The sequence below is a fragment of the Gossypium hirsutum genome, chromosome A01 (genome assembly GCF_007990345.1).
Source record: "Gossypium hirsutum isolate 1008001.06 chromosome A01, Gossypium_hirsutum_v2.1, whole genome shotgun sequence".
Lineage (NCBI taxonomy): Eukaryota > Viridiplantae > Streptophyta > Magnoliopsida > Malvales > Malvaceae > Gossypium > Gossypium hirsutum.
The window spans coordinates 113,138,554-113,158,287 of NC_053424.1; the positions used below are offsets into that span (position 1 = coordinate 113,138,554).

General features: G+C 33.5%; 1 long non-coding RNA gene and 1 other non-coding gene across 2 annotated transcripts; both read left to right on the top strand.

Annotated features, from left to right (window-relative positions):
• Nucleotides 1-8,218: 8,218 nt before the first annotated feature.
• Nucleotides 8,219-9,304, top strand: LOC107939008 (uncharacterized). The gene is made up of 2 exons (XR_001695024.2): nt 8,219-8,751; nt 9,054-9,304. It is a non-coding gene; the product is annotated as an uncharacterized lncRNA (long non-coding RNA).
• A 10,081-nt stretch (nt 9,305-19,385) lies between these two features.
• Nucleotides 19,386-19,492, top strand: LOC121206750 (small nucleolar RNA R71). The gene has a single exon (XR_005901923.1). It is a non-coding gene; the product is annotated as a small nucleolar RNA R71 (small nucleolar RNA).
• The last annotated feature ends 242 nt before the right edge of the window (nt 19,493-19,734 follow it).

The window sequence follows — 19,734 nt, forward strand, 5'->3', positions numbered from 1 at the left end:
ACTAGGAGACAGATTTATCACATGTGTCACTGTATTCAAAGCTTCAGCCCAAAACGATCTTGGTAACTTTGCATCTGACAACAAACATCTGACTCTCTCAATCAATGTTCGGTTCATTCTTTCAGCTAACCCATTTAACTGTGGAGTCTTTGGTGGTGTTCTCTGATGTCTGATTCCCTGTCGCAGACAATACTCATGAAACGACCCTGTGTACTCGCCACCATTATCAGTACGAATGCACTTCAACTTCTTCCCAGTTTCCCTTTCAACTGATGCTTGAAACTGTTTAAACACCTCAAAGACTTGATTTTTAGACTTTAAAGTGTAAACCCATAGCTTTCTTGAACAATCATCAATGAAAGTCACAAAGTAAAGTGCACCACCATGTGATCTTACTTTTATCGGACCACAAACATCTGAATGGACCAACTCTAGCAACTCTGATTTCCTATGAGGAGGATGGCTTCTAAATGAAACTCTTTTCTGCTTTCCTGCTAGACAATGAGCACAATTCTTCAGTGTAGCATTCTTTAAACCCGAAAGTTGATTCTTCTTCGCTAAACAGCTAAGCCCCTTCTCACTCATGTGACTGAGTCGTTTATGCCACAACTCAGTTGAGTTGTCATTCAGTGTCACATTCACCGTCTCTCGAGAAGTCAAAGCTTGCATCAAGTACAAATTTGAGCTCTTCTTTCCTCGAGCCACAACCAAGGAGCCTTTAGTCAGCTTCCACTGCCCTTCACTGAAAGTGTTACAGAATCCCTCATCATCAAGTTTTCCTGCAGAAATCAAATTCAAACGGACATCCGGTGCATGTCTGACGTCCTTGAGAGTTAACTTTGTTCCATTGTTACTTACCAAGCTAACATCTCCCATACCAATAACCGAAACCAAACCATCATTACCCATCTTCAATACCCCAAAATCACCAGGAGTATAAGATGTGAAGAATTCCTTCCTCGACGTGACATGAAGTGATGCACCAGTATCAATCACCCAACTAGTCTCGTCGCATGCTAGGTTGACCAAATTCTGATCACAAATAACTAACAAATCTTCACGAGTAACAGTAGTAACACGCTCGAATTTTTCATCGTCATTCCGGTCGTGTTTATCACCACCACTTTTGTTCTCTTTCTTCCACTTGAAGCAATATTTCTTGATATGGCCTTTCTTACCACAATGATGACACTCAAGATTCTTGTATCTCGATCTTGACTTGCTTCGGCTTTTATCTCTACCCTTTCCATCTTTGTCTCTGTTTCTCCCCCTGTTCTCGATAACCAACACCTCGGACTGTGATGTAGAACCCTGAGATCTTCTTCTAACCTCTTCATTCAACACACCACTCTTAGCCAAATCCAAAGTAATAATACCCTGTGGGGCAGAATTAATGAGTGAGACTCGAAAGGTCTCCCAAGAGTCTGGTAGAGTAGCAAGCAACCAAAGTCCTAAAATCTCGTCATCAAATTTGACACCCATACCAAGCAACTGATTCATCATACTCTGAAATTCACTAACATGGTCAGCTATAGACATTCCTTCTTTATATTTCAGCGCCATCATTTTCTTCAGCAAAAATAACTTGTTATTGCCCGACCTCGAAGCATACAAGCTTTCAAGCTTCTCCCACAATGTTCGAGCATGTGTCTCCTGATCAATGTGATTGTAAACATTTTCTTCAACAAATTGCCGAATAAAGCCACACACTTGTTGATGCTCAAATTCTCATTCTTCATCACTTTTCGAATCGGGTTTTTGAGTAGTAAAGACCGGAAGATGCAAAGCCTTCACAAACAACAAGTCCTTCATTTTATTCCGCCAAAGTTGATAATTTGTGCCATTCAACATAATCATCTTGCTCGTATTAATTTCCATAATTATCTGACACAATAACCAAGCTCTGGTACCAGTTTGTTGGGAAGAAACCGAACAACCGAAACAAAGCGAAAGCACAACCGGTGTTCTTTCTCTCCTTATAACTCCTGTAAAAATTATGGCAAGCACAATAGCACAAGATATGTTCTCTAGCAACCTTAATCAACCACAAATCAACTAATGCAACCACAACAAAAATAAATAGAGACACCGATATTTTACGTGGAAAACCCCTCTAAATTAAGGGTAAAAACCACGGGACTTTAGAGTCCGATAAAGAGCTCCACTATCATCAAATGTTCAACTACAAGATCACAATATCAAGCCTACAACAAGCATTCAACTCCGACAAGGCTAACAACATGTAATCTTTAGCAAAAGAGAGAAAAATGAGAGAACATCACCAAAAACGTAGCTGCTGAAAAATGGGTATTTCCGACGCTACAAGACTCGGATGAAAAATCCGACCGTACAAAGTCAAGAACACCTTATCACCTAGCTGCTGTCCAAAAATCAGCTCAATCGAACCACGGATGGACCTTCGATCGAAGAGTTGATCACTGCTGCACCAAGCTTGAAAATCTGATTTTTTCTATTCTCTTTCTCTCTATTTTTTCTTTAGCTCTCTGCTAAAATTTTTGCCCAACACCCGTTAAAAACCCAAAATGGCTTTTTTTTTGACAAAACCAAAGAAGGGACAAAACATTATGGCATAAAATATGGGTTTCCCACATAGTGGGACCTATACCCAACACTTTGTGGAACGAATTTTTCCTCAAAATAAAAAAAAATGCTACTCAAAAATAGAAAAAAGGGGTATGTACTCTTTTGAATTCAATGTTATTATGTATACTTTTATTTGATAATTTATCAAAGAGCAAGCACAAAAAATAAGAATTGAGGTTGTAAAATTATTTTTTAGGTAATTCCGTGAGTAATTAAAAATAATTAATCAGGACGGTTAATTTTTTTATTAATTGTATATAATTTTAATTGGTATTGTAAGAACGTTTATATATTTTGTGTAAATATTGATAGAATGTGTAAATATTATAGGTTAAATTTATTAAATTAAGATCAAATTAATAAAATGTATAAACTTTAAGAGTTAAAATTTTTTATCAATAAAATATGTACAATTTACATAAAACACTAACGTCGTGATTAATTATCCTTATTGAGTAATTTTATCTTGTATCTTATTAATAAGCACATTCGAGTATTTATACATACTATCATTGTTCACGACATAACCCACTATTCATGACTTGACCCCTTGACTTCACTATGCTTAGGACTGACATTCTGAGCGGACTTTAGGCATGCTGGACACGTGTTTCATTCTGGGTTACCTGCCAGGTCACACGGTCTCCCTTCTGCGAGCTTCTTAAGTATATGCAAATTGAGACCACGACCTTCCCTTGATTCGTGGGAACTCCTCTAACTATCCTTTCACAATTTATTTTACACTCAATTGTCTAGTGAGACTTATCTAAGTCACAAGAAATAACAAATATTATCACGATTTTCTTTGGAAAATATTAAAGAAGAAACGAAAGCATAAAAAACAAGAAAAATAGCAATCGCCAGTCGCCACTAAATGATGGTGCTATTACTTAAAATAATTATTAGGAATAGGAGCTTAAGTTCTCCGCGTCTCACAGTGTAACCGTACGGGTTGTCGTAGTCGTGGTTCCCATGGTCACGTTTGATTATATCGCAAAGCCGCATAAATGTCCATTGCTTTTATTCACGCCGCCCAGCACAACATGGGATCTTTAGTTTTCTTTCAAGTATAAATAACAAATTTCATAAATTTCCATACTTTTTATAAATTAAAAATTTAATCTTTATATTTTATTTTTAAAGATTTAGTCTCTTTATTTTTTAGATTTCAAAGTTAAGTCAAATTATTAATAATGTTACTTTTTGTTAAATTTATTAATGTGATTTTAAAATTAAAAACAAATTATATATAACTAAAAAAATAACGTTATAATAAACTTACATTTAACAAAATAATTTTAACAATTAGACTTCAATTTTAAAATCTGAAAAGTAGAATAACGAAATTCCTAGAAATAAAAGTGCATAAGCCAAATGAAATTAATCAGAATTCATACTTTGTTCTTGCACTCACTAGTGGAACTATTTTTAGAAAAAGATGGGTAAACGATATCTAAAGTTACTAAATTATTAGTAAGTTTATATTTTGGTCATTTAATTTCAAAAGTTACAAAATGATCTCTGAATTTTTTGAAACTTTTCATTTAAGTCACTGGACTGTTCGCATCACCTGCACCAATCGAGAGCTCTTATTCCCTTTCTCCTTTACAATTCATTTTTTTTCATGAAATAGCTTTGAGCATTACAAATATGTGAATCAAAATTCAAACAACTTTTTTCTTCGATCTTCGACACTAAGCGCCAAATTGATTTGGATCTAATGTATGTTCTTCTACTCGTCAACAGATACCGATCCACCATACCGATTGTCGAATCGTCATTTAGAGCTCACAAACTGGACTTTTAAAAAAAATTAACAACACAATGACTTGAATGAAAACTTTTGAATAGTTTAGTGATCATTTTATAACTTTTTGAAGTTGAGTAACCAAAATGTAAACTTACTAATAATGCTGTAACATTAGGTGTTGTTTACTCAAAAATATATATTTGGTTGTGTTTAAAAATTTACGTATATATATTTATATATTACATGCATGAAAAATTGATGATAAAGATGTTAAAATAAACTACATGTTAAACTATATTTCAATGAAAAAAATGTACTTAATACAAATATTTATTAATAATAAACATAATGAAAAATATTAAATTGTATGAATATTATCTTTTAATTAATAAGGATAATTTTATAAATTATTACCACATTCTCAAAAAATTATTTAGTTAATAAGACATTTTGATGTTATTTTCTGTGAATTTTAATAAATATTTTCTAACATATTTCAAATATTATAAAGTAACTTTCTCTTCAATTACATTCTTATCAACGGCCTTTCAAAAATCAGATTCTAATAGAATCTTATAATAGAAAAACACCAAAGGCCCTCTAAGAATTTTCAAGATAAAATCTCAATGAGACTTAAAACAAATTAAATTGGTTACAAACCTCAAATCAAATTTTTTTTAAAAATAATCAAAATAATTTCTTTGTATTAATCATGAATGTATAGAAATTTGATTTAAAATTGTAAATTATTTTATGTGCTCTACAATCAACGAATATGATTGTTGATTCTTTGACAGAGTTAAACAAAAATAATCCTGTTGATCTAAAAATTTATTAGTATCCTCCTAATCAGATTACTAAAGGTGTGTTACAAGAAAGTGTTAGTGACTACTACAAATTTAATCATGACTAATTATTTGATTTATTGTGTTTTCTTAAAATCGTTCTACTATATCATGTCTAAAATTAACCAATAATTCGGCGTAGGTAGTCCATCATCTCAAGCCCATTGATAACTTGATAATTTGTGGTGACAATTTTCAAAGGAAAGAGCAAAGTAAATTTAACAGTTCCTCCACTAATTGCAAGATTTCTATGCAATTCTACATCACTTGGCTCTTTGGATTGGTCTAAAAGTATGTTGTTTATCTATCTTCCAAATAGTCACATTGGGTTATCAAATATATAATCTGAGTTATAGTGACTAAAAGTCTATCACTTCACTGGAATCTTAATTAGCACATTTAAAAGAGAGAAAAAAAATTAACTCTAAAGAATTTTCTTTCTCTTCTTTTTATGGCTCTAATGAACTTACCATCATTTTCAATCCCCCTCAAAAATAGTAGCATCTACATAGCATTTTCAACATCGGTTTGCGCTTGCTCAAGTCTCAACAACAGTCTCTTTATGTCCACTCCTCGATTTGCGAAATTTTAAGATTCTTTTTTGAACAAATTTATTTTAGGTATTAATTATATATATATTTTTGACATAATGTCTAAAATTATTTATAACTCTCTTCAACTCATAAATAGAAAAATAATGCGTCTCAACATACGTTATACGCCTAAATTAGTTGTTTTTAACACCAAAACAGGTCACATGTTAGATTGGATGACAATGAAAATTGAATTGAAATTACAAAGGAAAACAAGGGAGAGAGGGGCTGAGTGGTATTACCGAATTGATTAAATGTCCAATTGGAGTGACTCAAATATGAAAAAAAAAAAGAATAAGTGAATAGAACTCAGTTTTGTATAATGGAAAATTAAAGAATTGAAAACATGGATAAAACAGAAAATTAAATGGATAAAAGCATCTCGCGAAATTCTTGGAAGACTTGTTTTTAAAAACGATAATGATTCAACAATAGATTTTTTAAGAGTAGAACCCTTAAAAATATCAATAATCGGATTTTAAACATTAAAATTGTTTATAACTCCTGGTCTTAAAAAATAAATGTTAAATCTCACAAACTCGTAACACTCTTTACATTTAGGAAAGAAAAAAAAAAGACAAAATTGTTGAAACTATTTTTTTAGAGTTAGAAAAAATAGGGATCGACTTTTAAATAACATGTGGAGTCGCCACCAATCTCTTTACTTAAGTGGGATTGGGTCACCTGCTAAAATGTTTTATTCCACTTAAAACAATTTTGTAAATTTTTTTAAAAAAAATGGTTCGGGAGTCGGTTACGCATGAGGAAAGGTGAGCACCCTCATTATGTCCAAAAATTGGTATCAAATTGATTCGATGCTATCCTTATATCAAAGATTTTAAAAAAATATCTTTCAAAGCATGGTTCTTTAAAATGTGTTAATAGTTCAAGTTAACTGTCAAAATTCTCTCGTTTCAAAGATATGCAACATCATACCCAGCACGATTGGATATGATCTTTTATACCTTCAAAGATATGATTGATTTTTGACTTTCAAATATTCGTACACTAAAATTATAAAAGGATACCCAAATATTTAGTTCACCGAAAAATCATATCCAACACGATAGGGCACGATTTCCCGAATTCCCAAATATTGGATATTGCCTTATTTCAGAATTTTTGAATAATAAGGAAAATTGGAAATTAGCTCAAAACACATTTATTTGTTTTAAAATAGATGGAATACTTAAACATTGCAACGAAACATTTGTATAGAAATGGATTAATGAATATGAAATAATATGCACACATATAGTACAATAAACCACAATTAATAAATCCAACAATTATGTACAACTATTCTAAGTAAAATGTAACCAAATTCTTAATCATGAATAGAGAACAAGTGATATAACAAATAAAACAATGACTAAATGATATACATTAACAATAAATATGGCACAATATAAAACGATACACAAAACATGTACAAACTAAAATGGAAATTAGAAATCAATGTGGTATGAGACATTTTCAAAATAATGATGAATTAATGAACACATAATATATATAATATACAAGTTGACAAATTTGCATAAAAACTAGGGATATATATAATTATTGAAATAGATATTATAAAATAAAAGTTTGAATAAAGTTATATGCAAACTATTTTAAACATAAATTCATTTAAAAATTTACAATGTACACGATAACTTAAATAATATATAAAATATGAAAGAATAGTAAAAATACATGATAAGATATAATACTCATAATAGATTTACAAAACATATATATATAAATTTAGGAATTATTTTTTATAAAAAATAGCATGAAATTAATAATGCATATAAAATTAAGTTAACCTATAAATTATATATGTACAAGTATACATAAATGCATTTAAATGAGATACTAGATAAACTATTAGAATAATATAATATAAAGGAGAATTCCAAAATAATAATTTTATATACACAAAAATGAAATTCCTAAATAATTTTACATATACATAAAAATATTAGGTGAATCTTAAAACAATAAGTATTTTAAATTAAAACTCCATTAAAATAATTTACATATAAATATACACAAAAAATATTTAAACAAAACATTATATAAATAGTTAAAATAATATGATATAAAAATAAATTTCAAAATAATGATTTTATAACATAAAGTAAAATTACCAAAATAATTTAACGTATAAAAAACTAAATGGATTTTCAAAATCAGAATGAATAAAAGATTCAATAATATAAGTTCAAGCCCATAAAAAGATTTGAACCGAATACCACGCAAAATGTTAAAATTATAGAATATAAAAAAAACTTCAACATAATTATATAAATTTATTAAAATAGATCAACACATATATAAAAATATTAAATGAATTTCAAGATAATAAGTTATACAAACTTAATTTAAATTGAACTAAAATAAAGGAGATAATTCACAAATAAAATAAGTCATTGAGGTTAAAATTAAGACCCGCACGCCATGCATGCAAATGCACAGGGACTAGAAATGGAAATAATCCAGGTCCCAAAACACTGCGTTGTGGTGCGGATCAATTTGCATATATGCACAAATAATAGAACCGAATTTGAAAACTAAATAAAGTAAATGGAGTGCAATTAAATGCCCATGCGAAGAAGAAGGACCTAGCGTGAATTATCCCTCCCCGCTAAAAACACGCTTGAAGAAGAAGAATCAGACGTCACTTCTTTTTGCCAATTAAAAAAAAGAAAAAAAAACACTTAAAACAAATCTAAGCAGCGCAGCAAACAAATGGGGGAAAAGAAAGGGAAAACCCTAGATGTTTGCCCCTTTTCAATCTGCCGTTCACTCACCACCAATCCACCATTGAAATCGGTAGATGGTAGCTCACAATGAAATCATTCTATTTCCCTATTCTAAACCTTGCCTTAATAGGTCAGATTTTAGCCTTGAAAACCTATTTCAAGCTTCGATTTCAACGAAGAAGATACGGCTTCCGATGGCTTCTTTGAAGGTATGCTCTCCCTTCTTTACTTTCTTATGCAAAAAAGAACCACATGCAAAATCTAGAAAAAAAAATAAAACAGATTCAAAAGAAAAAAATGAAGCAATTGAGATCACCTTTTAGCAATTATTTTCGAATTTTCTATTCAATTTGTGTATCAAGTGTGTATGCGTGCGTATTTCTGGGAAAAACAGATCCCCTTTACATCGTTTTTTCTGGCTTTTTATAGCCAAAAAAAGAAAATAATATTAACCATAATAAAAAATACAAGCAATTTTCTCTTAGATCTCTTTGCTGTCAATCTGTTGCAGGTACGAACGGAGCCAACTGGGTGATGGCGCACGTGGAAACGGCGAAGGAGGCGCACGTGGGGCTGGCGCGGAGGTAGCAGCGGTGCTGGAGGCTGTTGAAAGTTGCTGCGGCGCAAAGGATGATGCTAGGGTCTTCTAGAAATTTTACATTTTGGGCCAATTTGTGTTAGGGTTTATTTGGGCTTTGGTTTAGTTGTTGAGTTGTTATAAAATGGACTGTGAACACTTATTATTGAATTTTTATTTTGTTATTTTGTTTTGCTTTTTTATTTTGGTTTTGGTATGGTATAAGCTCGGGCAGATTTGGGCCTATACATAATTACTCAAAAAAAGTATGTTTCATTCAATCAATAATGTGAAGGACAGGCTAACCTATTTATAAGCTGAAATTACAAGAGGCTTAAAATGAAATATAACTAATAAATTATATAGCTAACTTATATCCTATATAAATCTTTTTAGTCCCTTAAAAATCGATTAAATGTAATAAAATCACCTATAACTTGTTTCAACTAATGTGATGTAAGATAAAAACTGATTAAATTTAATTAAATTTTGGTTTGTTATGAAAAGGGGAAGTTTTACAGTGGCGAATCTGGAGTTGGCAGGGGTGGCCCCCTAAAATAAAAATAGAAAAAAAAATTTCTATTTAAACTCTTTTATAGTTTATAAAATTTAAATTAATAATAGTAAAATTATATTTTGACTTTTAAAAATGATAAATATTTAATTTAATTTTTTAAAAATTATAAATATATATGCTATTGAAATGGTAAAATTATATTTTTATTATCGTAAGAATATACAATTTAATTTCAATCCCCTCTAAACAAATTTTCTAACTTCGCATCCTCTAGTTGAATGCAACCCAATCTCTCTCTCTCTCTTTTTTATTTTTTCTAAGCTAACCAATGTGTGGTCGACCATCCTTGGGACTTCTCAGCTAAACTTTTCTAAGTGTTTTTGGGCTCCCAATGGTAATGCTGCACATTTTCTTGTGGACTTAACCCTTTTCCCGACATAAATATTGAACAAAAGGATACCTCAGACTTAAGCTTATACACACCTCTTCTATCAATATGCCACATCATTCTATTGGAAAAACATGAAATGGGTGTGTGGCAAAATTTAAAAAACAACCCAAAATCAACTCGATTAGTTAAGAACAACAAATCATTGATAGTTTAATATTTACGTGTGTTTTACTTTACTTTCACCAATTGGAGAAATTGATTTGTAATTAATTCGAAACTACACTTTTTTTATGAAAACGATCATATCTCGGGTTATAGAACTCAAAATCAAGTGATTCAAAAATCGTTGCAAATAACTTGAAGATATGTAATTTGGATTCAAGAATCACACAAAAAAAAAATGGTTAGGTCTTGAAAAGTCTAGTCAAACTTAACCTTGTGAAATCCTTTGATTAGTTTTGAACTTCCTTTCGAAAACTGCACTACTTTATGAAAATAATTATATCTCGATCTACTAACTTCAAAATCAAGTATTAAAAAATTGTTTCTAAAAAAAACTTGAAACTCTACGATTTAGGCACTAGAGATTAGTTTTGAACTATCACTTAACATTAACCCTTATTTACAATCGATTGGATATTTTCCACTCTTCTCTAACTTACGAATCATGCAATCAGTGGGTGACATTCAAAAAACAAGTACTTACTGAAAATTCCATAAAGAGGAATGGTATCAAACAATTTATCTCTCTTTTAGTCAAACGAGTAAATTGAAAACTAGGATTTTCTAATTTTCATCTATTCGTGATTTTTTATCAATCTTTTCTCTTCAACAATATTACATATTTTATAAAAAGCTTATTAAAGGTCTAATTATTTAGAGTTACCAATAAAATAAAGAGTACAATGGCTAAACAAACAACTTGGGTGACAATCCTAACCTATAAGGACTCCTATGCCGCCACCCTTGCTTGTTTTGGCGACAAACACCCTTCCCATATGAGCAGGCCACCTTTTAGACCTATTTGAGTCACTTTAAGACTCACATATGTAATTTAGATTTTTACTCAATTAAATAATTTACATAAGTTCTATTTTAATCTCGTTAAAGTTATGATGAGTTTCCTATATAAAACTGCATACATAATTTTATTTGATTAATTTTATTCCATTCCAAATAATAATAGTAAAAGATTAATGGTTGTGAGTTACTGATAAAAGCGATGCAACTTTGGAAAACCTTGAAAATCAAGAAAAAGGCTAAAGTAATTTTTTAGAGAAAAACAATGTAAAATTGAGTGATTGTTGGATAAGGTTAAAATTAAAACAAATATTAACATAAGTGATATTTCAAACCCACATTGACATGAGTGAAAACTATCACTTACTTTCATTTTTGGGTTACAATATAGGAAGTTGAGACTCAATGTTCAACTAGATCATCGACTTCATTTTCTTTACCCTCGGGACAGATTGTTAAAAACATGAAATCCAGTTGCGCATCATCGAACCCATTTAGTCGTCACATCAACATCCATATTCACCATTATTGGAACTATCACTCGATAAGATTATTCAACCGCCTTAATCTTGTTGTTGGGATTCTTCCTCTTCTTTAGTAATATTATTAGCTTTATTATCCGTCATTTAAAGTTCAAATATATTATTGTTAAGTAGTTTGTTATTCCTCTATATATATAGGTTGGTATTGTTTGACAAGTGATACAATTAATAAAAACCTTCTTATCTAAATTACTTTATGTGTATCCCGTTCTATATGGTATCAGTTTCCTATATTAAGCGAGGTTAGGTTTCGATTCTATTGGCTATTGACAATTCCCTTTCCAACCTTCTTGACCCCAACAATCCCCTCACTATAGTCACAATCCAGAACTCTATCAAACTCAACTCTACCAATTATCTTTCCTGAAAAACCCAAATTGAATCTATCTTCATAGGCTATGACCTCTTCAAATTCATTGACGGCACACATCCTTGTCCACCAAAAACTATCACTACCAATAACATAACCTCTATCAATCTGGCATATTAGACATAGCTACGACAGGACAAACTCTTGTTTGGTGCATTAGTTGGCACCATCTCCCCAACCTTGTAACTCTAGTTTTACGATGCACAACCTTAGTTGAAACTTGGATGGTCCTCGCCAACACTTTTGCTCGTCCATCTCATAGTCATATCAAACAAATCAAAGATAATTTCAAAAACATTTCCAAAGGCTCCCAAACTATCACTGACTATATGCAAGCTATTAAAATTAAAGGCCGATGAGCTTGCTACTCTTGGTAAACTGTTAGATGCAGAGGATCTTATTGAAAAAGTCCTAGAAAGGCTTAATGACACCTTCCAACAAGTTATCGATGCTGTCAATAGTCGCAATACTGCCATCACCTTTGATGAGTTGCATGAGAAACTGATCAACAGAGAGCTCGCCTTACACAACTCCTCCTCAAGTGTATCAGTCACTGCCTACTCAACTCACACTCAATGCTCCAATCAACTATTTCACCTATCTCCTACGTCATCTGCATCTCAACAGTACAATAGACCTATGCATCCTTTTTTGGGCAAATTTCAGTAGTGCCGAACTTTGGGGCATGTTGTCACTTAGTGCTCTCTCTTTCGCCAATAGTTTTCGAATATAACCCCAACTCCACGTCAGGTCAATTCATCTACATCTCGTACGCCTCCACCATTGAAACCTCAAGCTCATTTAGCTACTTCCACTTACTCATCCTCTAATCCTTGGCTATTAGACAGTAATGCTACACACCACATCACAATCGATCTCCAAAATCTGTCTGTTCACAATCCCTACACTAGCTCGGATGAAGTAATGATTGGTGATGGCTTTGGCATTGCTATTACTCACTCTGATTCTACCACTCTTCTGCCCTTTCACTCATTTACTCTATCTAATGTCCTCTGTGCTCCTAATATGAAACACAATTTAATTTCTGTGTCTCAATTTTTCAAATTTAACAATGCTTCTATTAAATTTTTACCTTCTTCTTTTCTTCTCAAGGATCTATAGATCGAGGTAGTTCTTTTTCAAGGTCATCCTAAACATGGTGTCTATGAGTGGCCCTTAAACTCCACCCCGTTGCTTGCTTTCTCTACAATAAAGACAACACCTCTTGTTTGACATCACCGACTTGGTCATGGATCGCGATTTTGTGTGATAAGTTTTATAAATTTATAATTAATCATTCTTAAAACTAACTATTATCACGATGTAGGCAAGTGTACCTATCGAATAGTAGTATAGTTTTAGCAAGACCGGATTGTCGAACCCAAAAAAACTAAAAGTACTAGTAATGACTGTCTTTTTATTATCTAGCCTAAGAATAAGAGGGTTTGTTTTAACTAACTAATTAACTAAACTAAGAATTCACAGAAAATAGAATTAGGGAATTACTTTTGGAAAAACGATTGAATTAAGATAATACCTAAGGAAAAATACATCTAGACTTCACTTGTTATTCTGACTCCGAATCGGACGATTTATTCATTTAACTTGTTCCGTAGAGATCCCTAAGTTATGTTATTATCCCTATTCAAGACTAATAGCGTCTAATCCCTAGATTTAATAATTGAGACTTTTCTCTAATTAACACCCTAGGGTTGCATTAACTCGATCTATGGATCCCCTTATTAAGTTTCACTCTAATCCGGCAAAATTTTGTCACCCTATCTCTAGGCGCGCAATCAACTTCGCTTAATTATGACAATTGTACTCTTAGACAGGGTCTATTCCTCCTTTGAATAAAAACTTAACTTGAATCAATATCCTGGAATATCAAAACAAGAATTAAGAACACATAATTAAGAACAAGTCAAATATTTATCATACAATTTAGAAAATAATAATAAGATTCGTCTTAGGTTTCACTCCCCTTAGGTATTTAGGGGATTTAGTTCATAACTAAAAAGGGAAACATCTCAAAAGAATAATGAATACAAAACATAAAGAAAAACCCAAAACTCCTGAAGGGAAATTGAGGGGAGATCTTCAGTCTTAATGATGAATCCGGCTTCTGAGATGGATCAATTGACTTTCTCCGAGTAATTTCTTGCCTCGTACTCTGTGCTTCCCCTTTTCTTCCTCCTCTAGCGTGTATTTATAGGCTTTGGAATGCCTAAGAACCCTCAAAATTAGCCTTTTCTGAATTGGACTTAACTTGGGTTCGACAGGGATACACCCGTGTGACACGCCCGTGTGCGATACTTCAGGCTGCGCTCGAGCCTATCAGAATGGCACGGGAGAGTGTTCTACCCGTGTGAGTCGTGCTTCGATTTTCCCAAATTGACACGGCCGTGTGGTTTGCCCGTGTGAGGAAGTCCAGGCCGTGTTGATTTCGTACTTTGGCCCATTTTTTTCTTTTTTGGCCCGTTTCTCGTTCCTTTCATTCTCCTATGCTCGCCTAAGTATAAAACATGAAATTAAGGCATTAGGAGCATCGAATTCACCAATTCTAAGGAAAAATCATCCATAAAATATGTTAAGCATGGGTTAAAAATATGTATAAATTACGATTTATCAAATACCCCCATATTTAAGCATTTGCTTGTCCTCAAGCAAAATCCTCAACTCATAATCAAAATAAATCCTTTTCAACTTATAATTTCTATCGATAATATCTCAAAATAATCCATAAGTAATCATACATTGAGAATTCAACTGAAAGAACATCAAAGTTTCAATCATTCCAAGCTGAGCATTTTATCATGAAAACATAGGTATCTCCCCTTATCTAGGTGGTTACCCTTGATTCGAAATCTCACGGAGTTTAACATCCTTACTAAAGGTTCACTCAAATCACTTGGGGTGTTTAAGGACAATGAATGAAGCACTCAATAGTCAATATTGAAAAGTTATTGCCATAAGCTTGCATGAAAATCAAATCTCCACCACTATAAATTGAGATGATACATCAATCAAAAGGTCTTTAGAGGGTTGTAACGAGGCTTGGTTAGGGGGTGTGGTCTCAAGCTGAAAGAAAAGGTTAGAATCGAGATTGAATTGAAAAATTGCCTAACTAGAAAATGGCTAGTCATCAATTGTGTACAACAGAGCTTTTTCTCAGAATATGAAATTTAATTCTTTAGCTTAGAAGATCACTACTACTAAAATGTATACATGTTTTTTTTTAAGAACAAGTCAAATTACAAAATAGAATAAAACATAGCTAAGCAATTATTCCAAGTGAAATCTCGACAAAAATAGGGATCAAATTAATTTAGGGGATTTCAACAATAATGAGTTATGGGTTAATATTGAGGGTAAATCACTGAGTGGGTTGTTAGGCTCAAAGGGGTTTACTAAGGGTTAATCGTGGAGGTAGGCTTTTCATAGCATGAATGTGTTAAACCTAAGTGCCTTTATCATTTTGACATATCAAATCAAATGGTGTGGTCTTGACATGCATAATCAAGCAAGTTCTAGAATAACAATTCAATACTGACTTACTCATAATGAAAGTGAGCATGAAAGGAATAATAGATACTCAAAAGGCTCAAGATCTCACAAAAATTATGGCTTTTTGATGTCAAAACTTGTGAATTCCAACTCAAGATAATATCTAAATTTAGGGAAAAAACCTAAGTTTTTAATTCTTCAAAAATAAACATATCATGCTTAATTCCCTAATGTCTTAAAGTTTAAACAATCAATGCATAAATGCCTATGTTTTAATTCAAGATATATCAATAAAAGTCATAAATAAATCAAAATTTATCCTAAACATGATATGAGAGCTTTTCAAGAGAACAAGGCAATCATTTAGGGATTTTTCTGATAGTGAAATGAATACCCCTCCACACTTAAGATGTACATTGCCCTCGATGTACAAAGATAGATATAAGAATATAAAATAAGATAGGGAGAGAAGTGAAACTTCCTGAGTGATGAATGAATTTCCTTGAACTGGAGTTTTGGAGAATAATTGGCGTGAGGGTGGAGGAAGGTACTCCGGCGGTGGTAGAGGTTCATTAGTCCATAAGTCCTGTACCAAAAGAATATTATATCTAGTGGTAGCTATGGTCGTGCTTGAGCAGGACATGGCAGTCGTGGAGAACCTTTCCCGGTGAAGTTTTTAGTTCCTATGCAATGATGAGCTTAGGAGCTCTATATAATTGTGACAGAATCAGGAACTTTTTAGGGGATATAAATAAGAATAATTACTCTTAAAGAAATAACTGAAATCGATAATTATAAAATAAAATTATAAAATCTAATAAAAATAAAAAGTAGTTTTAATAAAATATTAAAAACATAAAATAATAAATAAATGTTTTTAAACATCTTCATCGCTGGATGGTTCGCGAGGTGGGAATAGCGATGAGATGTGGAGGTGATAAATCTGCTGTAGAGTAGCATCAATGTTGTTAAATCATTGAAAACACCACTGCTTGAATCGAGTGAGGCGCTCAGAGATGTCAGCATATGAAGCTACCGCATGAACTGGACGAGAGGGTGGTGGTGGCTGAGACGGTGGGTCCTCATGCTGTGGGGGGATATTATCAGTAATGTCCTTGGGGGCCTCCTCCTCGGTAGATTGGACAAGACGATATTGAGGAGGGTAGGTTCCTCGGCGCTTTTCGACCATCCTCATGCTTAACATGCTTGAGATGCCTTGTGGAGACATCTGGCCAATGAAGGTCAAAGATGATTCTTAGGCCGCGGTGTTAAGGAGCCCGAAGTGTCGAACCAATCGCGTCACATAGGGCCTAATGGAGATTACCCCATTCTTATGTCGCTCCATCTGGTGTTGAATGGCGAGGGCAACGGAATAAGCAAGGTCGATGACGTGCCCGTACGACATACACCATAGAAAGTAGGTGTCGTAAGTATTAACGATGTTAGTGCTCTTTCGCTCCCCCATTAACGTGTGAGCCAAAATGGCGCGTAGGTACCTCAGGGACGGAGGGAGAACCGATGCCTTGGAGCGGCTAGGATTGTAAGAGGTAGCGCCAGGGGCCAGTATGTCCCAACACTGTGAAGGAGAATAATGGATGTGGCGGTTAAGGGCATGTAATTCATTTTCCTCCTTGAACTCCTCCGTATATAAGCCAAGTGCAGTACCGAATTCTGGAACGCTTAGCTGGTGGACTAATCTACCTAGACGAAATTGAACCATGCCGAGATCATCGTAGTTCGTCATTACAATATGAAGATGAAATGTTGAGCATAATTCTATCGTGAGCTCGAGATATGTTGGCTCGATGATCTGAAAGAAAAGCTCCCAAGGGTCGGTGGTTAGGAGGGCCCGAATTGCATCAGCCAACTAAACTTGTCCTACTACAGCCCAGTCGATACAGCGGCCCGTAATTAAAGGTCGGGCCCGGAGTATTTGGAAATGTTCTTCTTGGGGCTCGATGGGGAATTGCAGGAAAAGGTGGCGAATTTTCGCGGTAGGACTCGAGGAAAATGACGCTCCCTTCTTTTTCTTTGAAGCAGGGACAGCAGTTTTTTTTCCTCGTGAAGACGACATGGTAACCCTACAAGCAAAACCATTATTTCGTCGTAAGGAATGTTCAAGGTAAGACGAAAGTAAATCCAAAAAGGCAGAAGTCATAAATTAGAACTAATAATCTCAGTTACAACTATTAGCAACTTAATCAAAAATAATTTGATAGCATAATTTCGTGACATTAGCACGGTAATAGCATGAAAATGAGCATAGTAATGGCATGGGTATGACAATAGAATGAGGTTTTCCTAACAACTCGATTCAACATGAAATTTATGATAAATATCCTAAGAATGCAAATTAAATAATAATAATGAGCAAAATGAAAATAGTATGAGAAAAATAAAGTTTATCTTTATAATAAGCATTAGAAATAAGTAAAATAGAAAGTGAAAAGAGTAAACAAACACTAAGGGAGAGAGGTTGGGCATCAAAGATTATCGTTTTAGTAGTTGCTAAAAAGGGCCTTCTTAAAATCAAAAGAGTGTTGCTATCCTCCTCTATGTCTAGAACAACGAAGTCAACGAGAAATATAAATTTATCGATTTTAACTAGCACACCTTCAATAATACCCCTAAGAAACTTATAGTTTTATCTGCTAATTGAATGTTCATCCTAATCTGTTTAGATTTCCCAAGACCTAGTTGTTTAATCATCTTGTAAGGCATGATGTTAATACTAGCCCCTATATCAGCTAATGCATTATTAACATCTAAACTACCAATTAAGCAATGAATTGTAAAATTCTCTGGATCTTTTAATTTTTTGGGTAGCTTATTCTGCAGAATAGCTGAGCAAACTGCGTTTAGCTCCACATGCGATACCTCGTCCAACTTCCGCTTATTTGCTAAAAGCTCCTTTAAAAATTTCATTGCGTTTGGCATCTGTGATAGAGCATCAATAAACGGTAAGTTAACATGTAATTTTTTTAAGAGTTTAAGGAATTTACCAAATTGTTCATCTGAGCGGTCTTTCATTGTCACGTTGGGGTATGGCACACGAGGTTTATATTCGACATTCACTGGTTTGTTTTTATCATGACCTACCTCACCTTGACCTCTGCTCACCACAGTTTCTTGCCTTGGTTCTGGCTCAGGCTCAACAAATCCTTCTTCATCGTGAACATTAATTGCGTTAAGTTGTTCCATTGGGTTGGGTTTAGTATTACTTGGCAAGCTACCTTGTGGTCGTTCGGAGATTAGTTTGGACAGCTGGCCAATCTGATTTTCTAGCCCTTGGATCGACGCTTATTGATTTTTAAGTGTTGTCTCAGTGTTCTGGAAATGAGTTTCTGACACCGAGATAAATTTAGATAGCATCTCTTCAAGGTTTGGTTTCTTTTCCTGTTGATAGGGTGGTTGTTGAAAACCTGAAGGATTCTGTAGCATTTGATTCCCTTGACCACCCCAGGAGAAATTTGGGTGGTTCCTCCAACCTACATTATAAGTATTGCTATATGGGTTATTTTGGGATCTAGAGTTATTGTTACCCATATGTTGGAATTGTTCCTCCTCGATGTTAGGGTTGAAGAGTTGATATTCTGTGCATGCTCCGCCTCCATTCGAATCGCACCTCATCACTGGATGTACCTAAGCAAAACCACACAAACCGTCAATCTTTTTATTTAAGAGTTCTAATTGGTTAGATAGCATAGTAATCGCATCGAGGCTATAAACGCCTACTATTTTAGTTTGCTTAGTCCTCATGACTTGCCACTGATAGTTATTCAGTGACATCTCCTCAATAAATTCATAGGCCACCTCAGGTATCTTATTATTGATAGTTCCTCTAGCAGCTGCATCAATCATCTGCCGAGTTGAAGGATTCAGGCCATTATGGAATGTTTGAACCTGTAGCCAAAGCGGTAACCCATAGTGAGGGCACATTCTTAAAAGGTCCTTGTATCTCTCCCATGCATCGTAGAGTGTTTCTAAATCCATCTGCACAAACGAAAAGATATCATTACGTAATTTGGCTGTTTTAGCCGATGGAAAATATTTTGATAAAAAATTTTCGATCATTTGTTCCCAAGTAGTGATTGACCCTCATGGTAACGAGTTCAACCACTGTTTAGCCTTATTCCTTAACGAAAAGGGAAACAACCGAAGACATATGGCATCATCAGAAACACCATTGATTTTAAATGTATCGCAAAATTCTAGAAAATTTGCCAAGTGAGCGTTGGGATCCTCGTCCTGAAGACCATCAAATTGAA